The 13,318-nt window shown below is 37.1% G+C and overlaps 1 protein-coding gene across 3 annotated transcripts in view; it reads right to left on the bottom strand.

Annotated features, from left to right (window-relative positions):
* LOC115441436 (adenylate cyclase type 6) overlaps positions 1 to 12,969 on the bottom strand; it is a 270,780-nt gene extending 257,811 nt beyond the window's left edge. For all 3 annotated transcript variants that reach the window (XM_030166222.2, XM_030166221.2, XM_030166223.2), the window contains exon 1: positions 12,471 to 12,969. The gene's annotated coding sequence lies outside the window, so the exon portion shown is untranslated. The remainder of the gene's footprint in view (positions 1 to 12,470) is intronic.
* Positions 12,970 to 13,318: the final 349 nt, after the last annotated feature.

Below are 13,318 nucleotides of genomic sequence, written 5' to 3'. Positions count from 1 at the left end.
TGTTTTAAATTTGTGTCCAATATTACTACGTTCACGTTATCTCAGTATCATAAAGGATTCTCTCGAGTAAGGTATTAATAGAATAAATTAAGAGACAAGTTTACGCTCGCGGTTCCGCCCGCATTATCAACTTTTCCTACGTTTAAAGTGACATTATGTATTGCCGGCACAAAAATAACTTATATCAAGTTGTTTTGGTTGAAGCTTACTTCGTACAAATTTCATCAAAATCAATTCAATAGTTTAGTCGCGAAGCAACAGACTCACAGACATGAATAGTATTTGCATTCATAGCATAAGTATGAATTTGTAAGCAAGGGTATTTAATAAATAATAAATCTAAGCGAAGATTCTATATTACCTTGCGGTTAAGATGAACGGACTGACTATCTCGTCATTAAGATGTTTAAAGCGCTTTCATATTAATGTTTAGCATAAATGAGTTCGATTTACATGATAAGTTTCAGAAAACCAGCGTTAAATAGAGTCAGGTTTCTAAAGCCTTAAGAAATTCCTTCCTTGTCGAGTTAAAAGGACCCTTTAGCGTCGCTCGAATGCTGTGTCCTTGTTATATTACCACGAAATAGTTGCTTCAGCTTGAGCGACATTATTTATTAAGCTTTATCTCGACAGAACATGCACCCGTTATACGCAATTATTACTCGCAATAATCGTCTTTTGAAAATTTGTTGAATGCGTTTTATACGTTAACGCAATAATTACATTCCCTTTGTGTATATTCAGACGCGATTCAATAATTGCATACAATCATTGATCCGTCTATTGGAGGCTTTAATTCAATGGTGTTAAGTCCAACAGCAACAAATTGACAACGTCTGCGGAACACCTAAAATAAAATCTTAAATTGTAAAGAAATTTCATACATAAAGTTGTGACCGTATATGAATGAACAATAGGTTACCCCCGACCCGAATAAACATGTTCCTAAATGTTGTAACCGGCGCCCCAGTTCCCTGGTAGTGTCACATTGTGTGCTAGTCGAGTGTCGTGCGTTCGCATCATTCAATTTCCGTCGAGGCGTGGAAAAGCGAACAATATCACATGCTTTAGAGAACTACATTTTATTTTATACAAGGTATTGTGCGCGGCGCCGCCTAAACTATATAATTTGATGATGTCATCATTTCACAGAAGTATAAGTGGCATGTGTGACTTACTCAAGGTCCTATTTTGATGTATAACTGAGCACTTATTTGTGTGATATAAAACATATTATGTGAAAAGCCTTGGATTGTTTGTAGATGTGTAGTGATGAAATCCCATATCTTGGGATGGAAATTAACTACACAAACTGTAAGTGTAATTCTACACGCCACTTCCCCTCTATGGGAGTTGAGAGTTTATGAAATAAAATACGTTTCTCAGGTGCTACTTACACGATCAATCAAACTGCCAGTCTCCTTCAGTCATAACTGTCAGATTAACTCGAGGATAAGTCACTCAAAAACTTATTAAGGCAAGATTTTTGCTTAACTGGAAATTGACGCCAAGTAATAAATGGCGAAAGAATTGCCAAGAGCGCGCAGCTCCGGTGTAATGTTAGTTTTGGGCTAATTTTTATGCAAGTGGAGGAAACTGAGCCCTAAGCGGTATGCCCAGTGAAATGCGCCACAACAGTCTTAGGGCTATAATTAATATCGGGATCGTTCGTGGAAATGGTCCAGTAATAATGAAGTTTGACCACAACTCACACAATAATTTGAACTTACTTAGTTTGGCTGGTTTATTTTCGGAACCGATTCAGTAAGCTATATTTCAACGCTATTTGCTGGCAGATATTAAATAAAATGGATGGAACATACTTAGGTTTTTTACCTGCACATTTGAAATCAGTTGGAGTCAGAGGAGGTCATGAAAATGACATAATTTTTTTATTAAGTCATCTGATAGCAACCGATCTCAGTATATAAACAATCAAAAGTGGAGATATCGATGCATTTTCGGACTTTAAGGTATATTTGAAACTAAGCCGCGGACAAGGATCAAAAGCATTATGTTTAGCCAACTGTCAAGCTGAAGACGCAACCGGGGTAGACAGGGCGAATCAATGAACCAACATAGATCGGACAAAGAGAGGGTATAGATATAGAGTAGTTGTCATAACAAATACACACATAATAGCATAAGTGCCGATTTAATAACTTCTTAGTAGATGCTACTAGCTACTTAAATGTGTAATCCGACCAAATACAAGAGACTGTATACGAATAATTTAGAAAGTTGTGCAATAATGTTTATAATCTAAGTAAGCATGTGTCTATGACCATGCATGTAAAACAATTTAACGGTCAAAAAAATTTACTTACTGAAATGTTCTTTGATGAATACTTTATGCTTCACTTTTATAATTGTATTATATAGCTGCGTATGAAATATAAACTGTTTGTTTTTTCAAATAAAATACAAATATATAATAATGTACTGTAATCTATGCTCCCAAATAAATCATAATAAAAAAGTACTATCTACTTATCCTGTTTATAACGATTGCACTGAAATAACATTTATTAAAAATTATTAAATTATGGTGGACTAAGGCCTAATCCCTCTCAGTAGTAGAGGAGGCCCGTGCTCAGCAGTGGGCAAGTATTAAATACAGGGCTGATATTATTATTATTATATAATTATGAAATAAGCCCTTGATATAATCAGGTAATTATTTAATTTGTTTACCCATAAAGGAGACATGATTAACAGATTTTAATGCAAATGCCACTGTTATATAAACACCAGTTAGTTTAAAGGCTATAAAACATTCTAGTTACTGGGGATACTACTTAAATATTATAAATAAAATTCTACGCCGACGAAGTGGCACAGCCGAAATTATTAATTACTATTATGGAAGCAGTGTTGTATCTATTGTTATGTAACTTGTATGTAAAGCTAGTCGATGAACTATGACTAGGATCTAATCGTGTCTCACGATACTCCGTCAGGTCTAGAAACAACGGATATACAAAGATAATATCATTATTAGCCGCAAATAGCCAAAAATAATAGTGACAGCTCGGGATTAGGGGCAACCCTACAAACGCAGCGCGAGGTCGCACAAACAATTTAATAGCGGAATTACAAAACTTGACGGAATAAACAAAATACCATCGTAGCGCATTGTTAGTAAAGGACGAGATAGGCCGGTCTTAATCAGATGTAGTTAAGCCACCCTGTAATCATATTGGCAATACACACAAAGAGATAATACTGAGGCTGTCATTACAACTAGATAGTAAAGGGTGGGACGGACGAAGCGCCAGAGCTGATTGTGATGGTGCCAGCGGAGACAGTCATACGTAGACGAGCATGTCTGTTCACAGATGTAGGCTCCTACTGCCTATGGAGGGAAGTGGACAATTAATATTTCCAACTCCTCCCTATCTTTCTATTTGATTAATTTCGTTGCGGGATAATGATATATTAGTGTTCCCTGAGACTCGCCGAGCTTCACCGTTCTGTGTCAAGCGTGCCTCTGGTGATCCTGGCTTACAAGAGTTGTAGTGGTGGGTGTGAGGGCGGGAAAGTCTCCTACTACACTGCTACTAACATTCTACAATATTTGCTATTACCTATCACAATGCCGTAATTTTCTTCTTAAAATAGCATTTACTCGATAAAAAATATTATTAAACATAGAAGTTTGTAACACGATTCTCATATAAACAATAATTAACTATTGTATTTGTGTAAAACAAAGTTCTTTCATTAAAAAAATAAACAATTACATTCGAACCAGTTCAAATTGAAGTATTATTGTATTGCTCCACTGTAGGAAAGTTTTTAAAAGTTATGTGAGTGTTCTGATACCTTTTAAATATGTTGTGTATTTTGATTGCAAAGTAAAAATTTTGTACTAAATGTGAGTTAATAAAACATTTGACTTTAACAAATATGTACTGAATGACTTATAGTTGGGCATGCTTACTTGCTTTATTATTCGTCGCAGAAAAATAGACAGGACGTGCTTATAAATTTCGGTATTATCTGATAAAAAGATAAAGAACTCTAAGGAGAGGTTTTGAGAACAACGAAGACGCGAGCAATAGCTACTTCGATACTTATATTGTATTAACTATCGATTTCAAACCAATCAACCGATCAAGTATTAAGAAGGCTATAGAACCCATACTATCCCACAGGTGGGCACGGCCCTTTTCTACTACTGAAAGGAATTGGACCTTAGTCCACCACGTTGGTCTAGTGAGGATTTGAAAAATACACATACCCTCAAAATTCTTATAGAGACTTGTGAAATTTCCTCATGCTATTTTACTTCATCGTTAAATCAAGATTTAATATACGGAGAATACACACATAATTTTAAAAAAGTCTGAGATGCGTGCCTTTGGGTTTTGAACCTGCGGACATTCGTCTCGACAGCCCTTACCACTTCAAACCAGGCTATCACATGCTAATTAAAATCAAACCCTGCTGAGATTTACGAGGACTTCAAATATAACTCAAAGTCATGTCATCGAGGAGCATCCAATGTATCTAACGCAACCATTCCTGCCCCTATCGCTCATTCGAAACGGTAGAATAGTGACACCTGATCCCAACACATTTCCACCTCTTTCGCCTGAAAACAGGTGGTGCACTCAAGCCAAGATCATCTCAGTATAAATTGATAGTACAATAATATTGATCGATCGAAAGGATTATAGCTCTATTTTTTAGCTTTAATACTAATTGCTTTTTAATCCGGATCGCTGGCATCCCGGCTCGAGGCAGATGCAATATTTTATTGGCATTACCTAGAATAAATTATTTAGAAATGCAGAACAGGATGAACTAAATCTGCTTTTGTAGAAAATGAAATTGTACTGCTCGCTATCCGATTTATTTAATTAATAAAATTGTTGTACCGTGAATTTCAATTTTATGTAAATCGTGAAGGAATAGTATAAGAAAATCTTTATGTTAACAAAAACTATTGCGTACAGTCAACTTGCTAAGACACTCCCCCCCTCAACCTCCGCTGAGACAATTCTTGTGCGTTCGATGTCTACACCAAATGCAGACCTATGCACGGGGGGACAAATGTCGCGGCCCTAGGCATATAGTTAAGTGTGTATATCTCATGGTTGCCAATTCCCATTGTGGGCTCGCGAGCATTTCCTGGCCATACCCTCTCCGTTCATCCTAAGAAGGTTTCCTTTCCTTCTCCCACACTTCCTTTCAACAGATATCCCCTCCCAACTTTCCTCCAGACTCCTGCATTCGCTAAGCAGAGGGATCCCAATATCACATGCTCAGGTTCTCCCCGTGAAGACTGCGGGATCTGATACAACAATAATCTTGCTAAGGTTAGTTTTGGCCTATCGATTCTATGCCTTTGACATATAATTGTGCAGCTACTAATATAGCAATATCATATGCCGTGAGACACAAAAAATTACTCGGTTACATCAGATACGTTCTGCAAACGGTAATGTAAAAATAAAGGATTATTGTTACCTCATGTAGTTACCGGAATTCAAAACACTTAAAATATGTGAAGGAATCGGAAAGGCGACCTTACCGCGGCCATGACACATCGCCGCGGTCGGGTTACACACTTCGTAACAACTTGCTTCAATTTAACATCTAGGGTTTATAATGTGGGCTGAATATTCCTTGCTGGAACACATTGAGTTCTTAAACGTGATCAGGTATCAGTGTATATTTGAAAGACGTGTAGTTAATAAGAAAGTGTTTGAATACAGAATGGGAATATAACATAAAACAGCAGTTTTTAATTCTGTTCTGTGTGTTTGTTAGTGCATATCTCCAAAACTATCGCACTGATTTTCATGTTGTCGGAATATAATTTGTAGCTAAAAATAGGCTTTGTTTCTTTAAAACCGGATTTCCATAAAATTATACATGCATACGAAGTCGTGCGTATAGCTGGTTTGTGCATAAATACAATTGAACTCTACTGCGGACATTCCCAAAATGAATAGAAATAGTGGCAACAAACTATAACAAAACAGTGCGGTACAGTTATCCGGTACAAAGGATCACCTCGAGCTCGGTTATCAGCTTCCTATTGGAAACGCAAATAGAGCGAGGTGACTGAACTAACGACTTTAGGCTCAAAATGCTTCAATCTTTTGTACTTACACCATAATTTCGAACGATCGAGAGGTTCGGTGACCGTAAGCACTTATTTAAAAAGCGGATCTTTCAATTGGGTAGATAGCAGTTTTTACTTATGTGTATTATTTTATGCTTGCGGCGTAACGTTTAAAATATAAAAATCCTTGTAGGTAAGCGGCGCGGCATTCAAATTAGTACGTTAATGAAGTGTACATTCTTAATTCAAATAATATTGCATCGCTTAATAGTCACTTAGTATTATTATCCAGATATTTAAATAAATAATTCGCATTCTCATGCCTGCCCTATTAATTTCCAGTGACGTCATATCTTACTACATCTCTTCTGTTCAGTTTTATGCTTAACTCTTCCACTATATTTCAAACATTTAATATACCCAATTTTGGGTGAAGTTTATTAGTCAGTATTTGGTTAACCAAAGATTTTTGTAAAAGTGAAAAAACATATATTATCTTCCTTATTACAAGGGCTTTATGGTGTATGATAAGAATGTAATATTTTTATGCATACTAAGCAAACCAGTATTATAAATATTCTAACTTCTCCGGTTTATTAATAGAGAATTACTTAAGAACATCCCAGGACCCCTTTTATTACTGTATTTAAGACTACTTAACCATTTATAACTTATATTGTAGTTAAGGTTAAAATATAGAAAACCCTGCAAAAACTCCGTCGAGCAATATTTACATAAGCTGGTAAGAAAATATGAAATTCACTAGTGAATATTTTTTTTAAATATAGATTAAAACTACCAATGCTTTAAGTGGTAGGACATTGAATGAAAAAAGATGAGCCGAAAAGAGATGAGCTGTGTCTCGTAATCTGTTCTGTCGGATGGAAAGACTGAGGCTATTATAAATAGGGACATAGAAATTTACAACTGAGATTCTTGGGTGTCTTCCTAAGTGTTCATGGAAGTCTCCTCACTTACTACCAGACGAGCTACCTGCTTGTCTCAGCAGTAGGTTGTTTAATAATAATTTAAACCTAATTTAGTATTCCGTACAAATTAATATATCGCTAAGTACTGCTGTAGTCACTAAATGTTATTGAAATAAAAATATTTGGGGATTTTATCGTAAACATAAGAAATCATTAATATACTTAACAATTGCAGTATGGTCCAGTATAAGCTAGATCTATAAGAAAAATGGAACGTACAATTATCGCTATTGTTCTGCAGACGCCAAATATATTATTGCAGGTTTAATACTCTCAGAGCCGTATTACAAGAACCGGATTTATTTCGCCCTGTACTTCGATGACAGTTATAGGGTTTTAAGATAGCGTCAGCATCTTAAGATTGCGACTATTTAGTAAACACAAAATATCTACAAAATTACTTGAAAGACTGATCGTGGTAATGGTTACGTGTGTTTTAATTTTGAGAGCAGTTTTATTAAACAGCCATCGGCTCCAATTAATAGTTCAAGTTATTTTTTGTTAAATAATTCAGTATCTTTAATAATTACCTCAAGTCCTAATCAAAGGTGAGATTGGTGCATTAATACGACAATATAAGTCTTCAAATCCCTATAATCTCTATTCATCTTTATAGGTTGATAACCGAATGGAACCAACCCACAAAGATGTGTCACTGTGGGTTTTTGGAGTAGTTATTGCTTTCCAGTGATCTCCGCGTCTACATTACGCTATAAAAATGCGAATCAAATGATTGCAGTCCAGGGTAACACTAACGTTATGTAAGGGAATTACATGTCTATTTCTGCCGCCAAGCAGTAGTGTATCACTGTTGTGTTCCGGTTTGAAGGACATTGTAGCCAGTGTAACTACTGGACATAAGACTTAACATCTCGTGTCTCAAGATGGCGAGCGCAGTGGAATACCAAACAATACTTTGTTATTCAAGATGTTGGATGGTGTTTGTTCTATTTATGGGCATTTCACTTACCATCAGGCGAACGGTAAGCTCATCTCGTCATTCAAAGCAATAAGTACATCCTAGCTATAGACTTATCGATAGCTTATATCACTGCCATACATTGTTTTCCATTAGCGTCAACAATTGTAGAAAGGCATTCGCTACTGCCTCAGGTCTGTTGGCACAGGTACCGCCTCCGGACTGGATATTGATGAAGCGTATCGCGCGGCTGAGCTAACAAACCAGCTCCGAGATTAATAACAACGGTAGTGTTTGTGTTCAAACTCGATGCAATACAGCGGGCAAACAAATTTTATTATCGGAAACTTTTGTTTTATAACTATAACGTTGAACAATTAATTTATAACTAAGTTAAACAGTTCTCGTCAATGCTTTTAACGAGTGGTTACTGCCGCACATTCTGCACCTCTACGCTGTGTACTACCAATATTTACATTTCTAATCAGTAATTTAGATAATCAGTACTTTGTCACTGTAATACTAAAGTCTAATTTATTTGACTCAATTTAGTGGTAAAATAGGGATAAGTGCAATCGTTTTTTACTATATTTATTAGTAAAAACGCAACTAATTACAAGCTTTATATATAGCAGTAGCTGACAGGGCTGGATCAGTAACTGGCACGGTGTAAACGCGGCATTATGATAGTTGATTTGGGTCAGTGATGTCACCCGATGACGCTCGACGAAGAACGGTAAAATTTTCGAAAATATAGCATTATATTATCTAAAGAAAAGGCTTCCCACGCAAAATCACCGCCCGTCTTTTGTCGACAAAACACATAAAACGTAAGTAAAAAATAAATTTTTATACTGCATTGTAGAATTATGACACGTCATCAGTGGCGCTGGCCAAATATAAGGATGTTGCATCTCGATGCGTAGTTGCTATTTTGCCTGCGTTTCTGAAGTAAAGACAATAGATTTCGTAATATTTTTGTTAAACAGATTAATAATAATTAAAGAAAACGTGTAAAGACATTAGCTTCTTTAATATTCTTGTTAAACAGAATAATAATAATAAATAAACCGTTTACATTGTCCACAAGCAGCTTAAATATACATACGCCTTTTTATCTCCGAATATCATTTAATTTTCGTCGCCTGCGAGCCTATCATTAGGTATAACAGGTACAAAATCCAAACTCCGGGCTGATAAACCCACTATCACTTTGCCTGCCCTAGGATTCGAACCCGAAGCCTCGGCATGGCAGTCTGTCCGCGCATGCAATTTACCTTAAATCATCAAATATAGCTTCAATCCATTTGTAAAATAATTCCCGACGGCACCTTTCGTTTAGTCAAATTCTAAGCAAGTCATGAAAAAAGATTGTTAATATCTTACGCAAATCTCTTGAAACGTACATTTATTAGTATAATATTATGTCGACGTATGATGCTCGATAACCAGTCAGTTGACGTCATTTCTGTTTCGCCACAAAGGCCCAAAAGGTCCGATATTCAAGCCAATATTCAATTTAGGATTATAGTCGTTGATTGAAACTGGATTAATGAAATTCAATTTAATTGTCATAGCTGAGGTTTGATATTGAAACTATGGTTTTAAATCTGATTCCGTTCGAATATTATACATGACATTATCAGCATATAAATTCTACCGTGAAGAATGTATTTTCGTAGAATCTATTACCTACAAAATTAAGTATTATTTATGAACATACCCTACACTTCATATTAACTAGCAAGCATATACATCATAAACATCTTTCTAACCCATTGAAAGAGACAGGCTTTTTAAAGTTTTAATAATATGCAAAAAGACACAAAGAAAAGCGAGTAAAATTCCGATAACCAAGCCGCGAACTATTTAATCTCGTCCAAGTCCTAGCAAAGATGGTTCAATGTAATGAAGTCACCGCTCTAACACGAAACGTACGAAGTCACGTGAAGCGAATGGACTAATAAAACACGCGAAAATGTACCATTACCGCCTGCGTTACGCTTCATTATCGAATACAATGACTTGCCTGTAAACAATGTACCTATCTATAGTACATAATAAACATTTCTGTACTTAGAAATTAAAAAAATGAAGTTGCATACTACCTAATTATATAGAAATAAAACTTGTACACAATGTAAGCAAAAAGAATAATTTGGTTTATTGGTACCTAATGTATATTAAAAATAGAAATATTTTTCTAGGGCTTAATAAGACAGCCAACTTGCCCATATGAAATGACGTGACAAAATTACTTCTCCCTTTCTCACGTGTAGCAAAACCATCAAGAACTTATGATTATCGTCACTCGAAGTTATATAATGGTCTCATAATGTGTCCAGTACGTTAGTCAGAATGAAGCTGGCACTTTAAACCGATACGTACTACGTACGCACGCTGCTTGTCTGTAGACAAAACTTATACAGGAAGTCACGGGTACTATATTTATGTTTCAGCTTTTGTTTAATTAAATATTTCTTTCAAAGTTGTAATTTTATTTAGTCTGATGTAGCGAATTACCACGTCGTCCCCAAAATCCAAAAACAGTCGACACTGAAGCTAAAAACAATGTAGTATCACGGCGGCACAACTGACACACTGTACCAAGAAGAACGCGACTCGGAATAACCAACTGCAGGTAAACTAACCTCCCCTCATAAATGTTCTAAAATGATTCCAACTTGGCCTCTAGACCATCTCCCCCTCGCCAGGATATCATCTACTCCTTCATCCCACTGTCCTTGTATTGGGGGGATATTCAACGCGGGTAAAGACAGGCAGTACAGTGTATACCTTGATTATATCAACACATTGAGGCTTAAATAGGCTCGCAAACATTTGACATCCCTTCCCTTCATCCTAGGAACAATGTTTCTATCCTCCACTCTTCCTACCATTCATCATAAGAACAATTTTCCTTTTCCCATTCTTTCTGCCATATACTTCCCAACTTCCCTTCGAGGCCGCTATATTTGATAAGCTCGGGGTTCGCCTTCTGTTCACAAGGGGTTCTGAGGAATCTGTCCCAAACTATCCCACCTAATTAATATCTTTAAAATGTGCGCGCGCGTCGAAGGTCGACGCCGCGCTGTGTGCGCAGGTGCGGTAATTCATAATCCCACTAATGATTTAATCTAACAATGCTTACCAAGCCATTTTATCACGGCACCTTAAATGAATCTAGGTTCAAATTCGGCTGGAATAGTCTTTCGTAATAGTCAGCACTTATAAAACTGAAATTAAAATGTATGTAGTTATATATTCTTTATAGGTACCTATATGTAGATCAAGCAATCAAATTGATTTATTAAATATTATTTGAGCGATCAAAGTACATTCTTATGAGTCCATTACCACTATAGATCCTGAGATAAGAATAGAGATTGACCATTATTTTATTTATTAAACTGTAAGGTACCGTCAGCAATTTTAAATTACGGCAATATAGAAAACTATAAAATCACATTTAAATAATTTTAGTTATTAAACCTCTACGACAAATTTGACACGTCAGTTTTACTAACACAATACTATAAATATGAATAATAAGCGCCCAAATCTAACAGGGTTGTGTCCAAAATATGTAAATTAAAGGTATGTAATATTCAAATCTTCTTAAGTTTCGGATGTTTATAAGCATTACCCGTTGCCAGTCCCTTGCTATCCGAAGAGCCAACTGCCAGGATATATATCGTTGAACGACAATGTATTCAAGTTATAACTATATTTATATATGTATGTTTGTAAAGCATGCAACTATAATTCATTCAACTATCATGCCGTAGAAATCCTTCTCATTCTTAATTAAAATGTATGTATGTATTTCAGTATTGCGTAAAAGAGGGTAATCAGATTTTGATGTAGAGTTTTTAATTATATTGAGCATAACTCTAGTAAATATTTACGCTATAAATCATTATAAGAAAAAGGGCGAGAAACGAAAATAATTCAAATAAAATTCCAAGTAAAAAGAACCTGGCACTGGTGATGTTATGTTAATTATACTGTAAACTCTAATAAATTAGCAATTTATAAGATGTTATGAAGCTATTTGATTTGAAGTACCAGAGCAACATAAATCAAAGTGGTAAAAACAGAATAAATCACAGTATTACTGCGTTATTTTGGTTTGAATTTTATTTTTAGTATCGTCTTTAAATTCGATGCATTGTTGCTAAACACTAAATTATATAACCGCAGTAAGACAAGTATTTACAAATATGACAGTCTTTAGGTAACATTGTGTACTGAATGACGAGACGAGCGAGTCACTCGATGGCGCCAGGTGTACTACAATCAGTGCACTTTGAATTACAAAGTACTGTGTGGCTCGGCACTACGCTTCTCAGTTAGACATCCAACGTTAAATTTCATAATGCCCGGTAATTACACCGGCCTCAACGTCCTTCACGGTGACACACAGCTACTTAGCGAGTCAAATACGATTTAACCTTCCAAAAATATGAATAAAGCGAGTTAATACCGTGATATGAAATCTGGTCGGTAGAGTCTGCTTGCACCAGCGGAGAGAGGTACCAATCAGACCCCGGCTCGGGCGGCCAGCGGCCACAGCGTCCTCAGCATCCCCGCGAGCCCGCGAGCCCTCGCCGTCTCCAGCATCGCCGATCACAACACAGTTACGTCAAATAGGAGCAACTCGCGGCGCGGCGCGTGATTTCGTAACACTGGTGTTCACTCACTCGGTGCCTGCCGAGTGCCGAGCTACTCGCGGCGGCAGGCAAGCGCGCGCGCACTATAACTGATACAGAGCGGGACAAATTTACATTAGGATGAGTCGACCTTGAAGCCTTTCTTGACTCACGGAAGGCTGCGCAACGAGACAAGAAAAAACCGATAACCGACGGGCTTAGTGACCCATATGGCGAGTCACGTGGCGGTATGCGCCGGCGACGGTGGCGGTGGCGGGGAGCGGCCGGCTCCGACGAGTGTGCGCGCGCCGCCGCCGAGGACGCTCGACTGAGCGCGCGAGCCTCGCACCTGATAACCGCTGATAAGAGACGCGTCATCGCCACGCCACGCGCTAAAATGACGCACCTAGAGCCTAGAGGCGCCACCGCACTATGACATCGCAACACGCATTGTACCACGCGGCGACGCGCGCCCACTAACACGTGAACGGACCTCTCTGCGCCGCTAATCACCACACACAACTAATAGCATTGGCTATTAATGAACGGCAATTTTCAATGGGACTTCGTTTTTTTTTATATTCAACAATATGACGCAATATGATAGACCACGGCACTCCAGTTAAACTGTCCAATAGTAGAACATCATAAAAAATAGGTCTCCATAATGTTTGGGTTATAT

Source organism: Manduca sexta, chromosome 27 (assembly GCF_014839805.1).
Source record: "Manduca sexta isolate Smith_Timp_Sample1 chromosome 27, JHU_Msex_v1.0, whole genome shotgun sequence".
NCBI classification, from domain to species: domain Eukaryota; kingdom Metazoa; phylum Arthropoda; class Insecta; order Lepidoptera; family Sphingidae; genus Manduca; species Manduca sexta.
Note: the sequence above shows the minus strand (reverse complement) of the source record. Positions and strands in the feature narration are given on the sequence as shown.